At 34.5% G+C, this 27,967-nt stretch overlaps 1 pseudogene; it reads left to right on the plus strand.

Annotated features, from left to right (window-relative positions):
• On the plus strand, positions 1 to 27,967 carry LOC117920536 (annotated as a pseudogene).

Here is a 27,967-nt window from a genome sequence, read left to right on the forward strand (position 1 = left end):
ATGACATTGTATGGGGACAAATCGTCGACCACTGAGAATTGCACGTTCAGGGTGATTGGGCCAGCTTGGATGAGCAGCACAATGTCACCCGGAGAAGTCATCGTAGCTCCATTGAATTCGGACAGCAAATGCCCTAGGTTCTTTAAGGTAGATGGTGAGTAGCCCATCTGCTTGAAGACTAACATTTGCAAGAGGTTAGCTGAGTTACCCGGATTAACTAGGACACTTCTCACGTTGAATCAGCCTACCCTAGTGTCAAGACTAGGGCATCTTCATACGATTGTAATACTTGGTTAGCACATACTAGAGAGAATGTAACTATGCCGTCAATGAGGAGCACACTCCCTTCCGAAAAGTTACGTTGAACGGAGTTAACCCACTCTCTTATAGAGGCTGCACAGAGCAACATTCCTTTTTGCTGCTTAGAATTGTATCTATCGTCTACAGGGCCTCCATGTATGTAGTTGATGACAACTTTGGAAGCTGTTGGAGATGTAGAAGCTTGGACGGTTGCCTCTTGCATTGTCTTTCTTTGCCTGCTAGTTGTGAGAACATACAGTTTTAGGTGTCTGGCTTTGATTAGTTTCTCCACCAAATATTGGAGACTATTGTATTGCTCGGTGGTATGGTTATGATCCTTATGAAATGAGCACCTTTTATTCCAATCCTATCTAGCTGGATCTGTTTTGATCGACTCTAGCCATCTAAAGTTGGACAGATCACGGATCATCGGGAGGAGTCTCTCATATGAGATATTGAGGGGGGTTAGTCTCACCTGATTCTGTTATTGTTGGCCAGCCTACCCTTTGCTAGTTTGCCTCAATTGGTTCAAGGGCTTAGAACTTCCTACCTCGTCATCCTTGGTCGGACAAATGGTGACCAAGACCTATTGAGTAACTGCCCGGACATCGTTTTCGAGCATGGAGTATTTGTTTGCTCGCCTGAACAGGTCATCCATCGTTGTAGGCAACTTCTTTGCGAGAGACTCAAAAAATGGCGTGTTCGAGCCAATGTTTCGCATGAAGATCTACATGATGACATCCATACTGCAGGATTCCACTTGGAGCACAACTTGCCTGAACCGCTTCGTAAAGTCTTTGAGCAACTCGTTCTCCTGCAGCTTGATGTTCTGCAGGATTCTTATATTCTGCTTATGGCAAGCAGAACATAAGTAGTAGCCACATAGGCTTCCAATATATCCCGAAAAGTGTTCATGAAATTCAACGGGAGACGGTGGAACCAAGAAAGAGCTTGGTCATGTAGGCTGGCGGAAAAGACCTTGCACATTAGTGTATTATTCCCTATATCAAGGGTCATGAGCTACCTGAAGTGCAAGGTGTGATTGAATGGATCACTTATTATATCGTACATCATGAATTTTAGCATTATGAACCCCCTAGATGACTCATAGTTAATAATATGAGGGTCGAATGGCGTGGAGAGCATGTCATCCAACCGTCGACTAATAGAGCTGAACGAAGCTCGGATAGTCGATGCCCTAGCTTGCTATTGCCTTGATGGCTGAGAGGGTCATTTCGACATAACTACTGCGGTTAGAGGATCTAGATGGGCCTTCAGGGTTTCTGATATGCATGGTTGCCCTTCCATGTCTGGTGTCTGAGGTCCCAATCGGGCTTGCATCGCATCTAACAAACGTGACCTTCTAACGCGTCTTCTCTTCATTGATGTCTAGGTAGAGTCGATGCCTTCATCCAGCTACGAGCTGGCGAAAGCTCTTTCCCAAACCGTGTCGTGCAATTTCCATAGGAGAACTCTGTGTTCCGGAGAAAAAATGCCTCATCAGTCCGTCTTGAGGTTGTTTGTTGGCTTTGAGGGTGTCGACTTTGAGAAAGGTTCAATGCTAACATTTGTGCCCACAAATCTTCATTCTCTTGTTTGAGTCACTTCGTTTGGCAGAGTAGAGACTATATCTACCGATTATTCTCTCGTTAGCGTCTCTCCATCTTTTCAGGCCAAGCAAAGTAGTCTTCGCCACCCATAGCTAACGATCGACTTCTAGAGGGTGTTGACATCCTTAGTCATTTCCATAAACGACGTTAATGTTGGTGTCGAGCCAATTAAAGTCGAGTCCGTCCAGCTTCACTAGAGTTAGGTGGACTTCTTCCCTTGTTCGTGTTTCTTGAGGATTCCATCCAGCTTCACTGGAGTCAGACAAACTTCTTCCTTGTATAGAAGGATGTCCGGACGGGTGGTTCGGGCACACCCCAGATGAAGATAGCTCTAACTATTTTTATGAGAGAGAATGAGCGTATGTACTTTGTTTGTGTTTTTTAAGGGGTTTATATAGAGCTAATGGGACCCTCCTTATCTTATAATGATGATTGCGCAAGGGAAATCGAGTCTTGATAGGACAATCAACGTCGTTATTGCGGCACGGACTGGGCAATCACATCAAGTAAGGACAACTAACTAGTGTCATTTGCTGACTATCGTGCCAAAATCTCGGACCGTGTAGCTGACTGTCCATTTAGCTTGCCAATGTCTAGGATTATGTGTAACAATTAATTGACATTGACTTTTGGGTGTAAATGACGTCTAGTCCGCCCCTTAGACATCAGGTGTCTAGGTCGTCACTCGAACATCAAGCGTTTACTCTGCCGCTCAAATGTCAGGCGGTCCACAAAATGTGTAAAATTCAGTTCAAAGGTTAACAAATATTTATAATTGAGTTGAAGGATGTGATTTTATCATAATGCCAAAAATATTTAAAGGATATGGAAATCTTATAAAATAAATTTATACTATGTGACTATGTTGTATCATTTACAATACATCCTATTTTTTATTTTTTTTTCATTAGGCTTTTAATTCTATAGTGATTTATTTTTTAAAATGATAAAAATAAATAAATTAAACCCAACATGTAAAGTAAAATCTTTATTGGAAAAATTTATTTCAATATATAACTTTAAATTATTTTTCAAAATACAATTTAAAATGACAATACTAAAATTATTTTTTAAATGATTTCAATATAATAACAATATAAATCCTATGAAACTTCTAAAATATATAAAAATTATTGCTCTCTTTCAAATGTATGAAAATTATATTTAAAAAATGCTATTATTAATATTAAATTTTAATGAAAGTTTTATTAATTACTTTCAACAATGTTACTAAATGTTATATTATTAATAACGAAATAAAAAATAAAAATAAAAATAAAACTAAAAATAAATTTAAATTATATAAAATATTTGTTTTTACTTAAAATTTAATTTACTCAATTATAAAATATAAAAATTAAATTAAATTTAAAAAAATTTAAAATTAAAAAGATAAAACTAAAATTTATTAATATGTCTATTTTGCTTTCCTTTTTCAATTTTTTTTAATAAAAAATGAACTGATAAAAATATTAATTTAGAAAAGAAATTAAAAAGGTGAAATAAATATGACACTTGAAGATCAAAATGGGAGAGTAAAAAAGTAAGAGTACAGGGAAAGAGAAATAATATATTTTCATATGGAAACTACGTCCTCGTCATCCACAGTTGTCGGCAATGGTGGGAGAGCAAATATGCAGATTAACTCCACATGTTTAGTAAGCACCCCATCGTGCACCTGGAAAAAGCCAACGCCACATAATTCTTTCCTTATGCCCATGTCGACCTCATTTCACATGGTTTCTCTCATGACCTAAATTCCGAGCAACCTAAAATTTGGCCCATGACTCCAGGTCAAAGGTTTGACCTTAAGGGTTCCTCTTAATCCACGTCGACAGTCAACCAAAATGCTCTGAATTTTTTTTTTCTAAACATAAATCACACTAGAGCTTCCTTCAACTAACATTCCAATTTATCAATATACTAACCATTACTTAAGAACAACAAGATATAATAATTATCATTAAAGTGTAGAAATAAGAGTTCACAGTTTAGCAAATTAATGATAATAAAGTCTCATTACAAATATATAGTTTCAATGTTTGCTAATACAAGTTTCAAAATAAACCAACATAACAAATACACTACAATCCACTAGGCTGATCCAAAATCTCTTGGGCATCCCGAAGCCCTCTCTATCTCATTTGCTGATCAACATGAGCTACATCTACATCTAAAAAGATTTAAAAAAGAAAGGGTGAGCATTCCACATTGCTCAGTAGAGTGCCTTATACCCAAGAGGTTAATTGGGATTACTAAGGTTCAAGTGAATACAAAATAAACATTCCACCATAATTGATCAACCCAAACATTTTAATTTCTATAATTATAAAAATTAAATAAAATACATGTGGATATGTGACACACAATCATACAATGCACTGTCATTCTCGGGCTTTCACCGAATGATACACATCCATACCCAAATACACTCCCCATTTGGAGTCTTTTCGGGGTAGATTTTTAGGTCTTTCACTCTAGGGATCTCACTCCCTTCTTAATTCACCTTGCAAGAGCCTTTACTTTTCATTACTATTTTATTTATTTATTTATTTTCCATTTCATGCATTTTTCATAGTTTTTATTTTCCTTCACACAACCATGATACAAATGAAATGCAATTAGGCTAATTATCCTCATTCACAAATATCACAAACATCAAATAAAATTCCAACTAGTCCAAATATCATTAAAATTACAAGTATACCAAAATTCCATAATTTTCCAACAACCCCAATAATGCCAATAATCAAATATAATTATTTCTCCACAATAAAATCACCAAAAACAATCAAATAAATTTCCAATAATTCAAATATTAATTAAGAATAATTTCCACCAACATTCCCTTATTTCTCAACAATCCTAATAATTCCAACAATCAAACACAATTATTTTCCACAATCAAGTAGAACTTTTCCTCAAAATTTCACGCAAAAAAGAGCTCGTTGGCTATTGAAACGGTTGACCAAAGGTAGATGACGCTTTTTCTCTTTCACAATCGCCAACACTCTCCACCATTCTGTAACTTTTCTCCTTCTATTCTTTTTATTTCTTTTATTCTTTTAAAAGACCACCGCACAGTGCACTCCACTTATACATACACACATACACACACACACACACACACACACACACACACACACACACACATATATATATTAATTTAGTTTTTTTCTTTTCTCAATTTTCTTAATTCATTTTTTTAAACAACACACAAAATAAATTATCAAACACCAACCCAAAAATTTTAATTTTCTCTAATTTATTATTAAGCAAATTAATTTAATTTTTAATTAATTAGTTCTAATTAATTTTAATTATTTCATTCTTCATTTTTTTCATTTTTTGTTTTTTTTTTTTTCACTTTTCATATTTAGAAAATTTCAATTTCTATGATCCTAAGAAATTTTCTACCACAAAGCTGACGTGGCACAAAAAATTCAACTCGCTTAATTGACTAATAAAATATTTTGAATTTCGCCAATCCAAAATTGACACGTGTTCTCCAATCATTTTTTTTTTTTTTTACTTTTCAACAACCGTCTAATAGAAGACTTTTCAAACTTGAAATTCTAACGTGCCCTAAAATACCCAGTTATTACATCCTACCCCTAAAAGAAATTTCATCTCAAAATTTAAACGAGCTTACCTAAAAAATTATAGAAGAGTTGCAGATATTTTTGTCTCATTTCTTCTTCGGGTTCCCAAGTGGCTTCTTCCATCTCATTGTGTTGCCACCACACTTTGACTGCAGGAATCACCTTGTTCCTAAATCTATGCTATGCAACTTCCAAAATTTGCAAATGTTTCTCCAAATAAGAAGTATCTTCGCTAATCTAAACATCTTGCAAGTCAACTACCCAAATTGGATTTGGAGGCCTTAACATCGACACATGGAAGACATCATGTGCGTGGGACAACTGTTGAGGCAATATTAACTTGTATGCCACTGGGCCAACTCTCTTATTGATTTGAAATGGTTCCACAAATCTAGGGGCTAACTTTCTTTTTTTCCTAAATCGAAATATGCCTCTTCAAGGACACTTTTATAAATACCCTATCCTCTTCCTCAAACTCCAAGGGCCTTCTCCTTTGGTCTGCATGGCTTTTCTGTCTATCTTGAGCAGTCTTAAGCTTTTCCTTGATGAGTTGTATCTTTTCTATAGTCTCTTGGACAATCTCAGGTCCTAACAAATGACTCTCACCTAACTCTGTCCAACACAAGGGCGATCTACAAGGTGTCCCATAAAGTGTTTCATAAGGTGTCATGCCAATGCTAGATTGGTAACTGTTGTTATAAGCAAACTCTGTCAAAGGTAAGTAGTATGCCCAATTCCCTCTAAAGTCCAAAACACAAGCCCTTAACATGTTTTCTAAAATCTGGATCACACTTTCTGACTGACCATTTGTTTGAGGGTGAAAATGGTGCTAAAATTCAATTGGGTGACCATAACCCTTTATAAACTCTGCCAAAACTGAGAAGTAAACCTAGGGTCCCTATCAAACACTATAGACAAAGGTATCCAATGCAATCTCACAATCCCCTATATATACAACTTAGCCAGAGAGTTCATGGAGCTAGTAGTCTTCATGGTTAGAAAATGAGTTGACTTAGTAAGACGATCCACAATCTCCCAAACTCCATTTTTCTTGATTCTAGCTCTTGGAAACTCTATGATTACTACTCAAAACATGCTATTTTGTAGCTTGTAATTAGCTCTTTTAAACACCCTTGAGTAGTAATTATTACCTTTTAACTCAATTGACATGTTAAGGACCCTTGCAATCGTTTCTAATCAAATTGTGTTAAGTTTTGGTGTTTTTGATAGCTTTTAGCTACACCAAAGCAATCCAAGAATGAGGGAGAGCTGTATATAGTTCATGGCAAAGCTTTTGGAAGCTCAAATTCATGAAGAACCATCTTGCGAAATTTCGCAAGGTGGATTTAGGCACCTTGCGAAAATGCCTTTGAAATCCCCTGTTTTGAGACGCTGTTGATGATATTCCACTGTCGGTTCTCCAAGATATTTTGCTTGATTTTTAGCTTTGTAAATACCTATTTTACCCTTGTAATCAACCAATGAAAAGGTTGCTTTTGTAATAGCTCTTGTAATTTAGCTTGTTATTGTCTTTAAATAAAGGTGAAGAGCCTTAGACAAACATCATCTTGTAACCTATAACCTTATAAGTTATAAGAGCACTTTTGTTCATACGCTTCTTTTCTCTTTTCTTTCTCATTTTCTTAGTAGCCAAACATCCTTGGTGGATGAAATCCCCAAGGATGAGAGGCTAAAACCTTTTAAGTTTCTCAAAGTATGGATGTTATGTGATGGCTTGGATACAATCCCATGGAAATTTCTCGCACCTGGAAGGTAAGGTAGTCGTTTTTCATTAATGGTTCATTAATGCAAAGTTTGGTTTTTATTTCCTTTGGACAACTTCCAACGGCCAATACTTGATAAGCTTTTGAATTTCTATCCATTAGTTATCTCCTACAAGCTATTGGAAGGTGAGGTTTTCAATTCCAAGTTTTGCATTAATCCGTTAGAACCAATTTCAATGGCCATTGAAAGGTGAGTTTATCACCTGGAATGACTTTGAGTTGCCAATATTTGGTAAGCTTTTAGCTTTAGACTATTAGTTATCTCTTACGAGCCATTCAAAGGAAGTCTAAGGTGAATAACCATTGATGAAATTCACTACCATCTGTTTTGCCATTTGAAAGGATTAAAACTTGATTTGCTAAATCCATACCGGTTCGGGAAGCAAGCATCACCATAGTTGCAACCCCAACGCGAGGAGCCTATCCTGAGATTTCCAATTTGCATAAGAGCCAGAGCATAGCTATCCTATCTTTGAGAAACTTGTTTTTACACCCTTTCATTTTATTCTTTAATGTTAGCTTAAATTAGTTTAAATCTCTCTAAAACATTTACATCTTCTTTTAAAGCTAACATCCATAAGAAAATCACCTATTTTCTTAATTTGAATATCACTTGTGTTTGCGAAAACCCTTCCCAGTGAACGATCCTAGAACCACTATGCTATAGTAGCTTGGCTACTTTAGTAATAGTATTTAAGGTATAAATTTTGTTGATACGCCTTTAAAGCTAAGCTACCAAGAGTCCATCACTCTATCACAAAGTCCATAGTGATATGATCCCACTTCCACTCAGGTATAGGTAAAGGTTGCAACAACCCTCCAGGCCTCTGATGTTCAACCTTCACTTATTGACAAGTCTGACAGTTGGCTACATACTGAGCAATATCTCTCTTCATCCCATTCCACTAGAATTGTCTCTTTAAGTCTTGATACATTTCTAGATTGTAAAGAATTGTGTTTGAATGCATTACATTTTTTAGTTTGACTATGATTAGTAAACCATTTGTTAAGGGTTAGCTCAATATTGTTACAATGCATACACATTTGACCATGATGTGTTCTCCTCAAATGGGTTTCATGGCTCTTTGGTTGAGTTCATGGTCAAGGAAACTGAAAGGCTTCATGCTTAGGTTTTTTAGTTTCTTCCTAATGTCAAAAGTGCTATAGAAATGTTGATATCTCAATTTTTATTTTTATTTTTTCTAATTGGCTTTTCTTTGCAAGTTAGATGGGTAGATATAATAGTTTAGATGACCATCCTTTCTTCTTAGCTGAATTATCTAAGCCAATGTTTCATCCTTTGCAATACCCTTAGGTAGCTACTAATACAAGAAAGACACTATAATCCTCATTTATGTAACATTCCCATTACTTGCTTATGTTTCATGGAATTGACCTATTATGTAGCATGCTTTCTCTTGAGATGAAGTGAATATTTTGGTTTTCTTTGATAGTTTGGTATATTCTATATTTCATGGGTAAATAGGTATTTGGTGATTGTCTTTGAACAACAGTTTGGTGTTGTATTATGGAGAGTGGAGAAACCACCGTAACAATAAATAAAGTAGAAATGCAAAGCTTTTTTTTTTTTTTTAAATCTTGAAATGCACATATTTGTTGAAGTATTGCATAAAAATGCTTAGAGTTGCAAATCAAAATATGATGGGAGTCAGTTGAGGGCTCCTATGAAATAATATGATAAGCCATGATGATCCGGGAGCGGCCATAAGCCGAATCCCAAATATTTGGGTTGAGCCTGTACATGAAAGATCGTTGCATGCAACGTAGCAGGCCGTAGACAAAACCATTTAAGCATGTGGAAAGTGGAGAGCATGATTGGGCCTTCAATTGTGAATGGGTCTTCAATAGTTGCATGATGGGTCTTTAGTAGTTGTGTTATTTACGTCACTTTTATTTCATGCAGTTATGTTCTGTTTTATGTGTATTTGCACGAGTTGTTTTATGTGTGTTTGCATCCAGTTGTTGGTTTCTCGTTTCCTTTTATTTCGGTTTATTTGTGCGTGGTTTTGCTTAATTAAGCAGCCAAAGTTTATCAATTGAAGAAAGTAATAAATTGTTATTAAAAGCTTGTGGTCCTTTCTCACCCGAAGAGAAAACAATTCACTTTATCGTTTGAATATTTGTTGGGACCTATCATTGGTATTAGAGCCAGGCTATTATAGGAACCAATAAAGAGTGTATTGAACAGTTGGAGACTGGGCTCAGTGAAGTGCAAGATGGGCTACACCAGATGGAGCTTAGCATGGTGACAGGCTACGACATTTGGAAGAAACTCTCAACCATCTCTTTGATGTACTCCTTGCAAACCAGGAGCCTCCAAACCATGGTAATCCAAATCATGAAGGCCACAATATGGGACAACTTGTTGTATCCTCCAAAATGGCAAAACTGGAGTTTCCTCAATTCTCCAGAGATGAGCCGACAAAGTGTTTCAATCATGTCAACCAATTTTTTGAATTTCATAATACTCTCGAAGCTTAAAAAGTTTCTTTGGCCTCTTACCACTTGGAAGGAGAGACTAACCAGTGGTGGTAATGGATCCGCATGACATTCAAAGAGGAAGGACGAGTCATCTCATGGGTAGATTTTGAAAATGAACTAGGGACACGCTTTGGGCATTCGGATTGCAAAGATTTTGACGAAGCTCTTTCACGAATCAGGCAGACGGGCTCCCTACGTGAATACCAATGGGAATTTGAACAATTAGGCAATCAGGTCAGAGGCTGGACACAAAAGGCTCTTGTGGGAACATTCATGGGTGGTTTAAGGATGGAGATATCAGACGGGATTAACATGTTTCAACCGTAGACATTAAAAAATGTTATCCGCTTCTCAATGATGAGAGATGACCAACTAGTGAGACAAAGGAGGTTCACACGACCTACACCACCAATGCGAGCTCCCCTAGTTCTTCCACTAGCAAGTCGAGTAGCAGTTATAACACCTGTTGCCCCGGTTCGGCGACTGAGTTGGGAGAAAATGCAGCAGCAATATCTCCAAAGTTAATGTTTTAATTGTAATGAACGTTTTACCGCAGGACATAAATGTCAAGGGCCTTGGATACTCATGTTAGAGGGACACGAGGATGGAAACTAACATTATCTACGACGACGTCACCAAAGAACAACATGCGGAAGAAAACCAGGAGGAGTTTCACGAACTAGAGATTACATTGTATGCATTAACGGGATGGTCCGCGCCCAAGACCATGCAAGTAGTTGCTTGAATCGGTGCCCACTACGTCATTATATTGATCAATAGCGGGTCAACTCATAATTTTATTAATGAGTATCTGGCCAACCTGTTGCGATTACCGATGGTGCCAACGGAAACCCTAACCGTTCGAGTTGCCAATGGAGAACATCTCAGATGCCAATGGCAGTTTAAGGAGGTACAAATGGATCTTCAAGGCACTTCTTTTTCCTTAACTCTTTACTTCTTACCTCTCACAGGGTTGGACATAGTGTTGGGGATTCAATGGCTCGAGTTACTTGGCTCTATGGTTTGCAATTGGAAACATTTGACCATGGAATTTTTGTGGGAAAACCAGACTAGGAGATTGCTTGGTATAGACGGGCAAGACATTCGAGCAGCATCATTAAAAGAGTTATCCAAGGAAATTCGCCCAAACCAAGTGTTGTTTGCATTATGCTTCCAGGTCGCTCAAACGAAACTATAAGGAAATATTCATCCAAGCATGCATGAAATATTGTAGGAATTTTTTTATCTATTCACAGAGCCCATGAGCTTACCACCAACACAAAAGGTTGACCATGACATCACTCTTAAAGAAAAAACTGAGCCGATTAATGTTCGACCTTAGAGACACGCACATTATCAAAAGAACGAGATAGAGAAGCAAATCTAAGATATGTTGAGGTCAGGGCTTCTTCGACCTAGCACTAGCCTTTTTTCATCACCCGTTTTGCTGTTGAAAAAAATAAAAAAACAGGAACTGACGTTTTTGCGCAGATTACCACGCACTCAATGCCACAACCATTAAAGACCGATTTCTAATCCCCAAAGTTGAGGATATGTTGGACGAACTCTACAATGCTTCCTACTTTACTAAGCTAGATCTGAGGGTAGGGTACCATCAAGTACGAGTAAATCCACGTGATGTCCATAAAACTACTTTCCGAACACATAATAGGCATTATGAATACTTGGTTATGCCATTTGGCTTATGTAATGCACTCTCTACATTTCAAGCTATCATGAACTCTATCTTCCGTCATCATCTCCTCAAATTTATATTAGTTTTATTTTATGACATTTTGATCTATAGTTCCAATTGGGACACGCATTTAGTACATGTAAAACAGACCTTTGAAATATTGAGGCATCACAAATTCTTTGTCAAATCTAGCAAGTGTGCATTTAGGCAACAAGAACTGGAATATCTGGGGCACACGTCAAGGTGGACGAAAGTAGGATTGCTACTATGGTAACTTGGTCTCGGCCTACTATCATTTCAGAACTACGTGGGTTTTTAGGTTTGACAGAGTATTACCGAAAGTTCGTCCAGAACTATGGCATTATAGCTCGACCACTCACCAATCTTCTCAAAAAAGGTCATTTTGGATGGCATGAGGAAGCTGAAGACACCTTTCTTGCTCTCAAACAAGCCATGATGACCACTCCTACATTGGCCATGCCTAACTTCAACGAGGCCTTTACTATCGAAATGGATGCGTCTGGGGAAGGAATTGGAGCGATCCTAACCCAACAAGGAAAACCAGTGGTGTACATGAGTCGAGCGCTTGGAGTGACCAAGAAATCTTGGTCGACATATGCTAAAGAGGTGTTAGCTATCGTCGAAGCCATACGCATGTGGCGGTCGTACCTGCTAGGTAAAAAATTCTATATTCAAACTAACCAATGTAGTCTCAAGTATTTTTTGGAACAGAGAATAGCAACCCCGAAGCAACAAAAATGGGTTGCTAAGCTCTTGGGCTACGACTAAAAAATTATTTACCGACCGGGCCATGAAAACTCTACAGTCGATGTTTTCTCACGCAAGCAAGGTAGCCCCATTCTTCACCATATTTTCTTTCTACAGGTTAGTTTATGGGAAGAAATTAAATAAGCTTCAAAGAAGGACTAATACATTCAGTCAATGGGTCGTGTGGACACAGAGCAACCTAATATATATGGTGTTAAGGGCTACTACTATACAAGGGGAGGGTCATCGTTCCAAACGATGAACTCTTAAGGGCTAAGCTGCTACACAAAATGCATGACACCAAGGTGGGGGGTCATTTGGGCGTCTTACATACATTCAACAAGCTGGGACAACAGTTGTATTGGCCTGGGATGCATAGAGCAATGCAAAACTATGTCAAGGGGTGTGACATTTGCTAGAAGATAAAGACCAAGACATTGGCTCCAACTGGGCTTCTTCAGCCACTGTCAATTCCATGCCAAGTATGAGACGACATCACCTTAGATTTTATTGAAGGATTATCGGTCTTGTAAGGAAGGGATACCATCATGGTGGTTGTCGACATATTTAGTAAGTCCGCACATTTTCTTACTTTAAGTCATCCTTTTACTGCAAAAAATGTGGCAAAAAAATTTGTGGAAGGCATTATCAAGCTCCACGAGATGCCCAAGTCCATTATTGGCGATCAAGACTTGATCTTCATTAGCAACTTCTAGCAAGAATTTTTCAATATGTCGGGCACCAAAATGTTGATCAGTTCTACATACCACCCGCAGATGGATGGCCAAACGGAAGTCATCAATCATTGCGTTGAACAGTATCTATGGTGTTTCATTCATCAATGGCCACCAAAATGGTGTTCCTACTTACCTTAGGCCGAATATTGGTATAACACAACATACCATATTTCGATAGGGATGACCCATTTTCAAGCATTGTATGGAAGGTTACCACCCTCCATTCCTACGTACAATGTTGGTCTTTCACCAATACACGAAGTCGACCAACAACTCATGAGTCGAGATGAACTACTACGATAATTGAAGGCCAACTTAGAAAGATCAGTGAACCGAATGAAGCAGTTGGCAGATCAAAAGAGAAGGGACATTGCGTTCAACATTGGTGACTGGGTGCTTTTGAAGCTACATCCATATCGTCAGCAAACGGTCTTCAAACGAGTCCACCAGAAACTTGTTAGCCGTTTTTATGAACCCTACCAGATTCTCGAGAAATTCGGATCTATCGTATACAAATTACAGCTACCAAAAGAGGCACGCATTTATCCAGTGTTTCATGTATCAACACTTAAACAATACCAGGTCAACGGGGAGATGGTTGAGACCAAATGAGTCGAGTTACCACCATCCACCGATGAAGGGGTATTCATTTTAGAGCTACAAACTATTTTAGACTACCACAAGATCAAGCAAATGATTACTACTCAAAAAGTGTTATTTTATAGTTTGTAATTAACTCTTTTAAACACTTTTGAGTAGTAGTTATTACATTTTAACTCAATTGACATGTTAAGGACCCTTGCAATCGTTTCTAATCAAATTGTGTTAAGTTTTAGTGTTTTTGATAGCTTTTTTATCACCAAAGCAATCCAAGATTGAGGGAGAGCTTTGTATAGTCCATGGCAAAGCAAATGGAAGCTCATTTACATGAAGAAACTAAGTTTTGAAGCTTCGTAGTCCTTTTCCAAAGTTAATCAAGAATGCAAGGAGGAAAAATAGAGAGAGAAATCTAACATGAAGAAATTCAAGAGGAGAGCAGCTTAGGACACATTTTGAGCACTTTCTGGAGTCCATTTTATACATACTATATATCGTTTCGAAGCCTAGGAAGTCAGGAGTCCAACGCTTCAAACAGTGTGCAAATCAAAGCTGAAATGAAGAAGTTATGGCCATTGGAAGACAACCGCACCAAGCTGAAAAACAATTTCTCAAGTTGCGAAATCACAAATTCAACTTGCGAAATCAAAGTTCAACTTGCGAAATGGACCATTTCAACTTGCGAAATTTTCGCAAGTCATGTTTCAACTTGCAAAATCCACCTGTGTAATCCTAGATATTTGCAACCAACTCTGTTAGATTTTTTCTTCAGATATTTTTTGTTTAAATCCCTATTTTCTCCTTGTAATCCACCAATCATAGGATTTCTTAGTTAGGAAGTAAGAAGGAAGGGTGAATAACCTTTCTGTATAATCTATTGTAGTTTCATTTTAAAAGAGCTCTCGGGAGTTTTTCTCAGAGACTAACTTTTGTATAGTTTTGAAGAAAGTAATACACAGAGCTTTGCTCTGCCTTACCTACTCATTTTGATTGTATTTTTCTCACTAGCCAAACAAACTCTAAGGATGTTTTCTTAGAGGATGAGTGGCTAGGCTTTTTGTTTCTTGGAGTGAAGGAAGCTGGGTAAGGTTCCGAATGAAAAAATGGAAGTTTTGTTGTTTCAGCTTTTAATGAAGAGGAAGTATGACTCATTAATGGTTTTTATCTTTTTAGTTAACTTAAAATGCCTTAAAATCACCTGGGCCAACACTTGGTAAGGCAAGTGGTCTCCGTCCATTGAGATACACTAGTTTATCTCTTGAGAGCCTTTGGGAGATGGTTTAAATGTAGGATTTTCTAGAATAGCCAACACTTGGTAAGCTTTTGGACCCCAAGGAGACATCCATTAGTTATCTCTTGTGAGCTTTTGACGGGTAATCCAAGGTTAAGGATCACCTTGAATGGCCAATACTAGGTGAAAGGTATGAACCATTGCAAGATGATTCAGTGACAGAGAATTAGTGTTTGAATCCATTAAGGGGAAACATCTGTATTACACCGGTTTGGGAAATAACTATATGTTAAATCCCCAATGCGAGGAAAAGATTCAAGTGACTAGAACTCCCTTTTTGTATAAGGAACCTGAGCCTAGTGATCTAAAAACTCCAAGAAGCACTTTTCTTTGTAAGTAATTTCCATTACTTTACTATTGGTTTCACTTAAAAACCAATCTTTTCAAACATCTTTATGTTTTCTTTTAAAGCTAACCTTGAAAAGAAAAAACACCAATTTAGTTTTGAACTAATATTAGTTGTAATTTGAAATCCCATCCCAGTTAACAATCCTAAAGCCACTATGCTATGCTAGCTAATGCTACCCTAGTACATGGTGAAATAGGTTTATAAATTTTGTTGATTACTCCCGTCTGAGGACCGAAATCAAGGCACACTAGTTGATTGAACACCAATCAACAGGACATACACCAGTTGGGCATGAATCAGCAAACAACACTGCTTATCAAAGAAAGTTTAGTAAAATGGAAACATCTTCTAGCCGAGGAAGCGACATGGGAGCCAACAGGCACGCTACAGGAGATGTTTCTGAGTCTGGACCTTGAGGACAAGGATCCGCTTGTTGGGGGAGGTATTGATAAGCCACGACGATCTGGGAGAGGTCATAATTCGAATCCCAAATATTTGGGTTGAGCCTGTATGTGAAAGATCGTTGCATGCAGCATGCATGCAACGTAGCAGGCAATAAACGTAACCATTTAATCATGTGGAAAGTGGAGAGTAGGATTGGGTCTTCAATTGCGAATGGGTCTTCAGTAGTTGTGTAATGGGTTTTCAGTAGTTTCATTATTTATGTCACTTTTATTTCATGCAGTTATGTTCTGTTTTACGTGTATTTACACGAGTTGTTTTATGTGTGTTTGCATCCAGTTGTTGGTTTCTTGTTTCCTTTTATTTCGGTTTATTTGTACGTGGCTTTGCTTATTTAAGCATTTGAAGTTTATCAATTGAAGAAGGTAATCATTTGTTATCAAAAGCTTGTGGTACTTTCTCACATGAAGAGAAAACAATTCACTTTATCGTTTGAATATTTGCTAGAACCTATCATTATATTATGTACAAGAGAGTCATTATTCAAATTTCGCTTTAGCATTAATGTTTGAAGTTGTTTGTTGAACATGTTGACAATTGTTGTGTGCCAAAATTTCAATATATATGTTGTTGTAGCTCAATTGATATATAATAGAATATTGGTTCAATGCATGCGACTAATTGGAAAATTCAAATATGGGTGAAATCTGTAGCATTTCGATAACGCAATTAAGATAGGCTTAGTACCTTGTAATATGTGATTGAAACCTAAATTGAAGTTATGACCAGTTATCTCTAGTTCATGTCTCTTGCTTTTGGCTTTTCTTTAAGCAAATGAAACTTGCCCATATATTTTTAACTGAAAACTGTAAATAAAATTTCATCTTGTTCAATACAATATGTTGGTATTTGACTCAAATTATTTAATTCTTTTTTTAGGAGAGTCAATACATGTAGAATTTGTATTTGAGTAAATTACATTATTTATTTTGATTAAGATTAAGAAACTATAAGTTTAGGGTTAGGTATAAAACTCTATAAATGTAAGGGTTTTACATGGGATTTCTAAAGAAAATCATAAAAAATAATAGTAATAAGCAACGACTACACAAAGAGACAAGTGTAGAGGGTTTTAGGTAGAGAGAGGTTAAGAAACTTGGAGTTTGGATTTATGAAATTTATTAATAAATTTTATTGGCATCCCCACCAAAATCAAGTGACTATGCTTTTAGTTGAAAAGAAGACATTGATTATAGATTATGTGTCCAGTGCTCATCTCCAGACAAAATATTAAGCACCCAAGTAGTTCATCTTATATTGGACAAACTCTTGTGATGAATTTTGAATCACATCATGATAGGAGTAAATCACAAAGGAGATATTGTAATAATAGATATGGTTGTTCCCAATCACATTTCTAGAAAGATGTGAAATGTTACTACTACCACAAAAAGGGATGTATCAGAAGGTATTATGAAGAATTGACAAAGTACCTAGAAACAAAGAAAAATCTTTAATTCTAAGACAAATTCTACTAACATTATTGATGAAGAATTTAATAAGGAAGAAGATTTTCTTTCTATTATAGTTGATGAAAAATTTGTTGACTCTTGGATTTGGAGTTTGGATGTTATTTTCATATATGCCCATGTAAGGAGTGACTTGATACCTATAAAGAATGTGATGCTAGTATTTTTCTAATGGGTAATGATTCAAGCTCTAAAGCCATTGAGATTAGTACCGTGAAGGTGAAAGTGAAGATATTTAATGGCATTGTAAGGACATTGAGTAATGGTAAACATGTTCCTAAATTGAGGAGTTCAATCTCTTTGAGAGCTTTGGACATTTTGAGCTATGATTTTTCTACAAAAAAAAAAAAAATTGGTATTATGAATATTAATAAAGGTGCTTTGATAGCTATGAAGAAGAAAAAGTTGGAAATTTTATATACCTTGATTAGGAAGACAATTTTAGGTAAAGTTATGAAGTTGGAAAGTCATGAAGAGTCTTCACACCAAAATTATCAAGACTTTGTTATCAGTTAATTAAAGTACTCCTTAACACAAAGATGAGACTAATTGAAAAAGTAATAAAGTTATGAAGAAGGCAAAGATGGCTTCTTGAGTCAAGTTCGACAAGAGGTTGTATTTGACATAAGTTTATTCTTATTAATTGCATAAAATTGAGAGAATTTTAGTCAAGATAAAAGTTGTTGGTATTTAACTCAAACTATATATTTATTTTTTATTTTTAGTATCGTTAGAGTTTGTGTTTGGGTACATTACATTTTTAGTTTGACTAGGATTAGAAAACTAATGATTAAGGGTTAGCTCATAGAACTCTATAAATATATGGTTTTACACAGAATTTTTAGAAAAATGTAAAAAAAAAAAGCAAAGAGTGAAGAGAGATACATATAGGGTATTGAGTTTTAGGTTGAGAAAGGTTGAGAAAGATTGAGTTTGTATTTTTTAAATTTATTAATTAGTAAATTAGATGGAACCATGTACTTGTTTTATTCAATTTACTTTATTTTTCTTAGTGTGTTTGGTATTGTAATTTTTCCAACAAGTGATACTAGAGCTTCGGTTTTCTCAACAAGTGGTATGTCAGCTTTCGTTTCCAAACACAATAAACCTTCCTATCTCGGAAGAGCTTAAGATGAAAAATTTTATTGACATTTGTGCCTAGTTATTGGTTCATTAACTGATTGTAATTTTTCTGATTTGCAAAAAGTTCCTGCATTCTTGTGCTGATTCAGTCAATCTAAACAATAAGGTTTGGAATATGTATTTCAAAAATCTCCTTCCAAGGTTGGTTAAAGCTAGAGATGATGGTAATCATGGATCAGCTGCTGTGTGCGACACAAATTGCCTATAAGTATACGGTTCAACTAATTCTTTCCCATTACATAAAACCATTCACATGTGCATGTGCTGTGAGGCTATGCCTTCAGTGAACTAATTTATTTGTAGTAGTTTTTTACCACATGGAAGGTTTTTGTGCCCCTTACAGTTTATACATATGTCAAACTCCCATTTCTTCCTCATTTTTGGCTGTAGGCCCTCTCAAAGAGGATTCACTACGAAAAATTTATAGGAGAGGTTAAATTAATAGAATCCTCGAATGTGTATGAGGTTGCCATCAGAGAGCAAGTATAACTCCTATGTGTCTTTTGTGGTCTCATTTATCTTTCTTTCTGCCATGGCACCACTGTATTTTCTGACTACAATATCCATTTGTTCTTGGTGTGACAGGATAGGGATAAACTCATGGCATTGTTGACCTATGAAGCAGTGGAAGCAGCAATCAAGAAGAGGGTAGAAGAGAAGGCCAAAGCATTTGGGCAGGAGGTGAGAAGCATAGGAGAGGGAGATGATGGGTCTGATCTAGCATATAAGAGAAAACCAAGGTTAGTTGCCAATCTGTACGGAGACTGGATCATGCCACTTACCAAGGAAGTTCAGGTTGAATACCTGTTGAGAAGGTTGGTGTGGACCCCGTATTTTCAGCTCATGCGTTTTCCACTCGATGGCGAGCTCGATTTTTATTTTATTTGAAAAATGATTTTTATTGGTTAAGAAAATGACTTGGAGTCGCCACTTATTTTTTTTTATTTTTAAAGGGTAAACAAAATAAGAAAGAAAAACCTTAAGTGTGACTCCTTATTTTTGGAAAAGGTAGTCTATGAAAAACTGAATCGGGATCGGGGGTCAGGTTACTTGTTGGGAAGGTACGGTAAAGACCATAGCACCCCTCTAAGTCCCTAGAAATGGGTCCCTGCTAATAAAATGGAGCTGATGTGGCAATTGATGAGGAAAATAATGAATACCTGGAACTATCATGCACATATGAGAATCAAAACATGTATATAGAAAGACCAGAATGGGAATAGATACGTACCTGGGCGACGAGCCACAATAAGCTTATCAAAAAGTGAGGTTAATGCACAATTAAGAAATAATTTCGAGCATGTCATAGAGCAGAATAACATCAATCATGCATGCCAATTAAATCAATCAAACAATCAATCAATTATAAATTCACTTATGTTGGGCCCCCACCAAAACCCGTTTATTTTGCATGACTTAATGTCATAGATCCCATTATTCCAGAATTATGAAAAATTCATTCATGCTTATTGAAATCAAGAGGAGCAGAAGATTGTTTGAAAACCAGAATGGAATTAAAACCATTTGAGAGAAAATCGGATTTTTTGAAATTTATTTGAAAAATTGAAGTCTTGAAGGTTACTTAAAATTTGGAGTTTTAGAGTTTATTTGAAGATCAGACTTTCAGATATTTAATGTGAGAATAAGAATTTTTAGAAATTAAATTTGAACGCGATTGGAAACTTGAAAATGATTTGAGAGTTCGGGATTTCAAATGAGAGGATAAGCGGGTGAGTGAATAAGTAAAGGAATGGAATAATAAGGATGGTGAAATAATAAAAATTAGGTAAATAATTGTGAAATATGGAATTTTAGAGATTGAAGATGTGAATTTAGTGATTGAAAACATAAGAATTTATTTAGAGATGAGATCTTTGGTATATAAATAACTGAATAAGTAAGTGAATAGGATAACATTAATAACGAGAATTATCATTAAACGGCGGAATACGAATGGTGGAGCTTTTGAGATGGGGAATTAGATTTGGAAGTCGAGTTTTGAAGAATTAAACTTTAATGATTAGAATAAATAGATAAATATGGAATAATAATGCTACTTAACGAAAAAAATATTTTAAACGAATAGAAAATGAATAGTAGGATTTTTAAGATGGAAAATTAAATTTGGATTTTTGAAGAATTGGACCTTAAATAAATATGGGATAATGATTCTAATTGATGAAAATAAAATTTAAACGAATTGTAGAAGTTTTAGGATTGAAAATTTAAATTAAGACGTGAGATTTTTGAAGGATTAGACTTTAAATAACTAGATAAATATGGGATGATAATTCTAATTGATGAAAGTAAGATTTAAACGAATCATTGAAAAATTAAATTAAGACATGGGATTTTTTAAGGATTAGACTTTAAATAACTAGATAAATACGGGATAATAATTCTAATTGACGAAAATAAGATTTAAACGAATTGTAGAATTTTTAGGATTGAAAAATTAAATTAAGACATGGGATTTTTTAAGGATTAGACTTTAAATAAATAGATGAATATGGGATGATGATTCTAATTGATGAAAATAAGATTTAAATGAATTGTAGAATTTTTAGGATTGGAAAAAATTAAATTAAGACATGAGATTTTTGAAGGATTAGACTTTAAATAAATAGATGAATATGAGATAATAATTCTAATTGAAGAAAATAAGATTTGAATGAATTGTAGAATTTTTAAGATTGAAAAATTAAATTAAAACATGGGATTCTTGAAGGATTAGACTTTAAATAATTAGATAAATATGGGATGATAATTCTAATTGATGAAAGCAAGATTTAAACGAATTGTAGAATTTTTTCTTCTTTTTTTTAGGATTGAAAAATTAAATTAAAACATGGGATTTTTGAAGGATTGCTTAAGGACCTAGGTTTTGAAAATGGGATTTTAAAGTTTAGAATGTAGTAAGTTCATCGAGACCAACATAAGTTAATTATAAAAAATTTCATATATGGTGATTAGACTTAACTCAAGAAAGGGAGATAAGATACGGATTGTTTTAAGTCTTGAAAAGGAAATTCAACCTTAATGATTTGTCTTTTAATTGTCTTTAAGTTGAGCTAACTAAATTGGTGAAAATAAAACAAGATAAAAAAAATAAAAATGAATGAATAAGTTAATAATTTACTAAGATTAGAGATTTAAAACTTATTTAGAAATGAAGTAGCCAAATGGGCTAACTCAACATAGACTTGGGCCATGAGGGTGGCTAGCATAGGGGGCATGAGGCCCTCCACCAACATGCTTGGACCTGGGCTCTTACTCAGGCCCAAAGTCCTTACCATGGGCAAGCCCAAGGCATCCATCTTTATCACCAACTTGGGCTTGGTGCTCCAACTTAAGCCCAAATCCAATACCATCATAGACAAACCCAAAACCCAAACTCCATCACAAACTTGGGCCTAGTGCCCCAACTTAAGCCCAAATCCATTTCACTATCTTCTTGGGCCTTTCATCCGGGTCCAACCACTCTAACAGATCCTTCCTTCAACCCCATTCCCTGGAGACCCTCTTATGTTGATGGAGAGTGCACTAAAGATGCCTCATGTGTAGGGAGAGACACGGTTTTTTCGGGTATGTGAGTAATGGGCATGCATGAGAGAGCATGGAGAGTGGAATGGATGCATGGCGTGGTGTAGAGATAGAAAATGAGGTAATGGGTATGTGAAGGTTTAGAGAGAGAAATAGTGGTGATGGGTATGTGGATATTTAAAGAGACCATATGCATGGATGGTTAGGATGGGTGGGGTGGTAAGAAAACGGGTATGGAGGGTGGAGGGTTGGAGATGGATGTGGTGTGGTGAACATTTGCATGGGAATGAAGATGAGGGTTATGGGTAGTGGGATGAGTGGTAGAAGGTAAAGAGAGAAAAGATGGTGGGGGCATGTGAAGGTTTAGAGAGAGAAATTGTGGTGATGGGTATGTGGATATTTAAAGAAAGCATATGCATGGATGGTTAGGATGGGTGAGGTGGTGAGAAAACGGGTATGAAGGGTGGAGGGTTGGAGATGGATGTGGTGTGGTGAACATTTGCATGGGAATGAAGATGAGGGTTATGGGTATAGGAATGATGGCCAGGTTTACATGAGAATGGGGACATGAATCATGAAATGGAGAGATGAACATGTGGGAGTATGAAGATATAGAGAGAGAAACGAGATGTGAGGATTAGTATGGCCATGCATGGCATGTGGAGAGGTGATGAGATGGTGCGGTATGGACGATGGGCACGAGTAGGAAATGGGCATGGCGGGCATAACGTGGCCATGCATGGTCATGCATGGCAAATAGGCTTAGTGGGTATGGAAAATGGGTGTGATTGGTGGGTTTGAAAGGCATGTGGTGTAGAAAGAGAAAGTGAGAGAGAGAGAGAGAGAGAGAGAGAGAGAGAGAGAGACCTTCAAGATGAAAGGCTGCATACATATATGGTCCTCAAATATCGGAGCATCTTGAAGTTTCTCAAGCAGGGCAGCCCAAAACGAAAAACTCCAGAGATACATTAGTTGCGACAAGCTCCAAGGAGTGAGAGAAAGGGATTCGGGACAGAGAATGATGCATAAAAAAAAGCGAACAATCCAAAACAAGCACCGTTGAGCTTGAAAACCAAGTGGTGGCATCAAAATAGACCCGAGGACAACACTAACAAATGCAAAGCTTCCACCAAAAATCTCATATCCAAGCCAAACAAACAATAACCAGAAATAATAATAATAAATGCAATAACATAAAATAAAAAAATAAAAAAAGTCCACGAAATCATACCTGAGAGCGTTTCCTTTGCCTCCCTGCAACTCTATCTTCCTCTCTAGTAACCTCCCTCAAACTATCTCTCCTTGCTCCTTCGGTAACTCCCTCTCTCTCGTAATCTCTCCAACCAAAAACAAACCTTAGAAAAAATAATCCCCCCCAAAAATATCTCCCTCCAACCCACTCTCCTTTTCCCTCATCAGCAAGTATAGGAGACCCTAACCACTTTCATGGCCAGCCTTGCCTTCGGCCAGTTGCATGTGCGGCTTGTCTCGTGCATGGAGGTCCCCCCCCCCCCCCCCCCCCCCCCTTTCTTCCACAAATGCCGTGAAAATGAGAAAAAAGTTCTCCCGAGCCCCCCTCACTTCAAAAGGGGTCTACAATTGGATTAAACAAAATTAAGAGAAGAAAAAGGTTTGGCTGTTTGGATGTTAATGAACGTGATGAAACATTTTAATTCAATATGTAGCAGCTTTGAAACATATTTAGAAGTCTTCCCATCCCAACATGTGCATGTTGCTTCCTGGTAAAGGTTATTAATGCATGGGCCATCTCAAATTTCAGGCATAATTGGCACGCTGATTTCTAGCTGACTTACCAGGTCTCAAATCACTGTCAAGTCCAAATCATGTTTTTCACTGATCAAATTTTTATTGGAAGTTCCAATAGATTAAAATTTTTATTATTAGTTCCTTCTTGTAATAAAATTAATCTTTAAAAAAAAAAAAAAAACTCATATGGTTTATTTATTGGAATTACATTCATCAGATTCTATTTTTAATTAATTTATATTGAAATTAAATTTTTTTCCTTTTTCATTATTTATTATAATAAAATTAGAATTCTAAATAAACTCCATTTAATTGGTTAATAAAAATAAAAAATAAAAATTTATTTATTTAAATAATTTTGATAAAAAAAATCATGATGAAATACATTATTCTTAATATTTATCATGAGCTATTTAGGTCCTATTTTTCAAAATTGTTCTGAAAAATAGTTTTTAAAAATTGTTCTCTAATGTTTTGTAGAACAAAAGTTTGTTTGGAAACCTGAAATGTTTTTAACCTACTTTTAATATTTTTAAAAATATTTTTTGTATCTAGTATTTTATTTTCATTCATTTTACATCCTTATATAATTATTTTCTAAAACAGTCTTTAAAAAACAAGTGAAAATAATAGAAAACAACTAAAATATGTTTTCTGAAAACACTCTATTATATGTTCTTAAGAACATAAAACAAAAAGTAGTTTCTAATTACCAAATAATGTTTTCTTGTTTTTTTTTTTTTTAGAGAATAGAAAATTGTTCTTGAAAACCATTGTCAAAAAGGTCCTTAGGTTATATAAGATTTTTTTTCTCTTTTATTTCAGTATTTTACTCCACAATTTATCTTCATTGATTTTCTTATTCCATATTATTTATAAAAATTTAATTTAGATATTATAAGGTTTAATAGAAATTTGGGTTTTGACTTACTAATTTAATATATAAATATATATATATATATATATATATATATATATAGAAAAAAGAACTTAACTTTTATAAATTAGTTATACCTATGTCCATTTAAAAATATTTTAATATATATATACTTTTTTCCAAAGTCAGATAATTATTTCCTAAAATACTGTTTTACTGGATAATATTAAATAAATTATCAAAAAAAAAATAATTTATCGTTTTAATTTGATAAAAATATCTTATAAATTAATATATTATAATTTTTTATTATATAATATGAGATACAAATTATTGTGGAAGAAGTCTCGAACATCCTTAAGTAATAAAAAAATACTTATAATTCTCTAATTAATAATGATTTTATATCCTATATTATATAAATTCACCCATCTTCTCATTTTTTTTTAAATAAAATTGAATAAAAATTTTTTTAATTGACATCAATAATAAAAATAAGAAAATCTAAAAATTAAAATAAAATACTTAAAAATTAAATACAATTAAAAATAAAAAAAATTAAAATTTAAAAAATAAAATTAACTCCTATCATATTTCCAACTCTTTCTCTACATCTATAAAAAAAATAAAACTTTTTGAAGTCTTTTTATAAATGTCGAGAAAGAGTTGGAACGATAGGAGTCAATTTTATTTTTTTGAAAAAAAGTTTTTTTTATAGATATCGAGAAAGAGTTGAAAATATGAGAAGAGTAAATTTTATTTTTTTAATTTTTTATTTATAATTGTATTTAATTTTTATGTTTTTTGGTTTTAATTGTATTGAATTTTTAAGTATTTTAGTTTTAATTTTAAACTTTATTATTTTATCATTGATGTCAACTAACAAAAATTTTTATTCAATTTTATTGAAAACAAATGAGAAAATGAGTGAATTTATATAATATAGGATATAAAATCATTATTAACTATGGAATTATAAAGATTTTTATTTATCACTTGAGGATATTAGAGAATTTATTTCAGGAGATAATTATTTGACTTATAAAAAAAATATGGATGAAGATTAACCTTATTAATAAAATTTGATGTTCCTTTTTCTATATTTTTGTTTAAAGCAACGAGTCAAAACCCACTTTTTCCAAATATTAACTTTAACTTTTTGAAATTTTCCATAGTATTTTGTTTTTTTTTTTCTTTTTATCTTATTTTCCATGTCTTCCAACTAAGAATGTTTTTTTTTAATTTTTTTTCCTTTTTAGCATTTTACTCAACATGCCATAAATAGTTTTCATTAACTAATTATGAGATATTTTTAAGGTAAAGGTAATTTATTTTTAATCATAAATCCACATATAATTATTTAATAATTATAATTAAATTATGTTAATTAATATAAAATAGTAATAAAATGGGTAGATTTTGGAGAAGTATACTAAATCCCTTTTTATTATATAAAATAAAATTAGAATTATAAATCAAAATTTAATTTAATTAATTTTAATCTTATACTTAATATTTTAAATTTAAACAAAGTATAGAGTGAAAGTTTAACACCAAATCTTTCCTTAATAAAAAATACTACCTATGGACATGCGTTTTTCACGTGCGTTCCTACTCGACGGTGTGACTCGCTTTTTTATTTTATTTGGTGAAAATTTGATTTTTTTTTTTTTTAAATGACTTGGAGTCGCCACTTATCTTTGTTTTATTTTTTTTTTTTAAGGAAAAACAAAATAAGAAAGAAAACCCTAAGTGTGACTGCTTATTTGGAAAAAACAATATGTGAAAAACCAAAGTCGGGTCCAGGGGTCAGGTAACCTATTGGAAAGGTACGGTGGTGAGCCGTAGCACCCCTCTAAGCCCTATAATAAGGTCTCTACTAAATAAGATGAGGCAAGTGTGACAATTGATAAGGAAATCAATGGATACCAATGAAATGATCAAATAAATAAACAAATCGAGCATGAGAACGAATAAATATATGAAGTAGGAGTAGGAGCGTACCTTAGCAGCAAATAAGAACGTGTTATCATGGAAATAAGGTGCTACATAATGACAAATGTAAAATATCTCACACAAAACTAGTCAAGATCAAACAATATCAATCATGCACTTCACTTGAATTATTTTCAAAGAAAATATTATGGATGTTGGGCCCCCACCAAATCCCAAATTACTTTTGCATGAATTAATCCCACAAATTCCATTATTTTGGAATTATGAAAAATTCATTCATGCTTATTAAAAATCGAGAAAATCGAAAATTATTTAAAGATTAAAGAAAATTTGTGAAGGTGCTTACCTAGAAGAAAACAACAACAAGTTTATTATAAAAAACAGGATTTTTTGTGACCCTGATCCTTAAGAAGGGAAGGGAAATTGAGGACTTAAAATTATTTAAAAAAAAAAAAAAACGGGGTAGTGTGAAAAATACTTTGAAAACCGGAGTGCAATTAAAATTATTTGAAAATTAGAGTTTTGAAAATTATTTGAAAATTGGAGTTTTGAAAATTATTTTCCGATTAAAGTTTTGAAAATTAAATCTAGAAATTGAAAATTGGAATTTTGAAAATTAAATTTAGAAATTGAAGTTTTAAAAATTATTTAAAAATTGAAGTTTTGAAAATTATTTGAAAATTGAAGTTTCGAAGATTAAATCTGAAAATTGAAGTTTGGAAAATTGGAATTTTGAAAATTAAATTTAGAAATTGAAGTTTTGAAGATTAAATTTGGAAATTGAAGATTTGAAAATTAAATCTGGAAATTGAAGTTTTGAAAACTAGAATTTTGAAAATTAGATTTAGAAATTGAAGTTTTGAAAAATATTAGAAAATTGAAATTTTGAAGATTAATTGGAAATTGATGTTTTGAAAATTATTTGAAAATTGAAGTTTTGAAGATTAAATTTGGAAATTGAAGTTTTGAAAATTATTTGAAAATTGAAATTTTGAAGAATTATTTTATAATGGAATTTTTAAAAATTAAATTTGAAAATTGGAATTTTGGAAAATTATTTGAAAATGGAAATTTTGAAAATTAAATTTTTAAGATCAAAAGATGAAGAATTGAGAAGACTGACACTTGGCTTTTTGGGGTGGTACACTAGGGGTGGCCATGCATGGCCATGTAGAAGTGGGGCTTGGGGGTTGAGAGGAGCTTCACTGATTGTAGCCATACATGCTAGCGGTTACATAAGCAAGTGGGGTCCTTTTTGCTCTTACAAATTCACCTTTGCTAGGCATGACCACAAGTAAACCATCTTTTGTAGCCCTCCAAACTGATAGCTGCTACACACGAGGATGAGGATATGTTCCAGTGTTTTCATGCACGTGAGTTGGTGCCAATGGCAGTGAAGAAGTGATCTGGATAGGCTGGAGCTAGGGACTGAAGATGCCCAGCTTTTGCATGACCCCACTGATCTCGTTCACATGTCGTTGCCCATGCAAGAGTGTTCTCAGTCGTTGGTTTGA

Source organism: Vitis riparia, chromosome 1 (genome assembly GCF_004353265.1).
Source record: "Vitis riparia cultivar Riparia Gloire de Montpellier isolate 1030 chromosome 1, EGFV_Vit.rip_1.0, whole genome shotgun sequence".
Classification (NCBI taxonomy): Eukaryota; Viridiplantae; Streptophyta; class Magnoliopsida; order Vitales; family Vitaceae; genus Vitis; species Vitis riparia.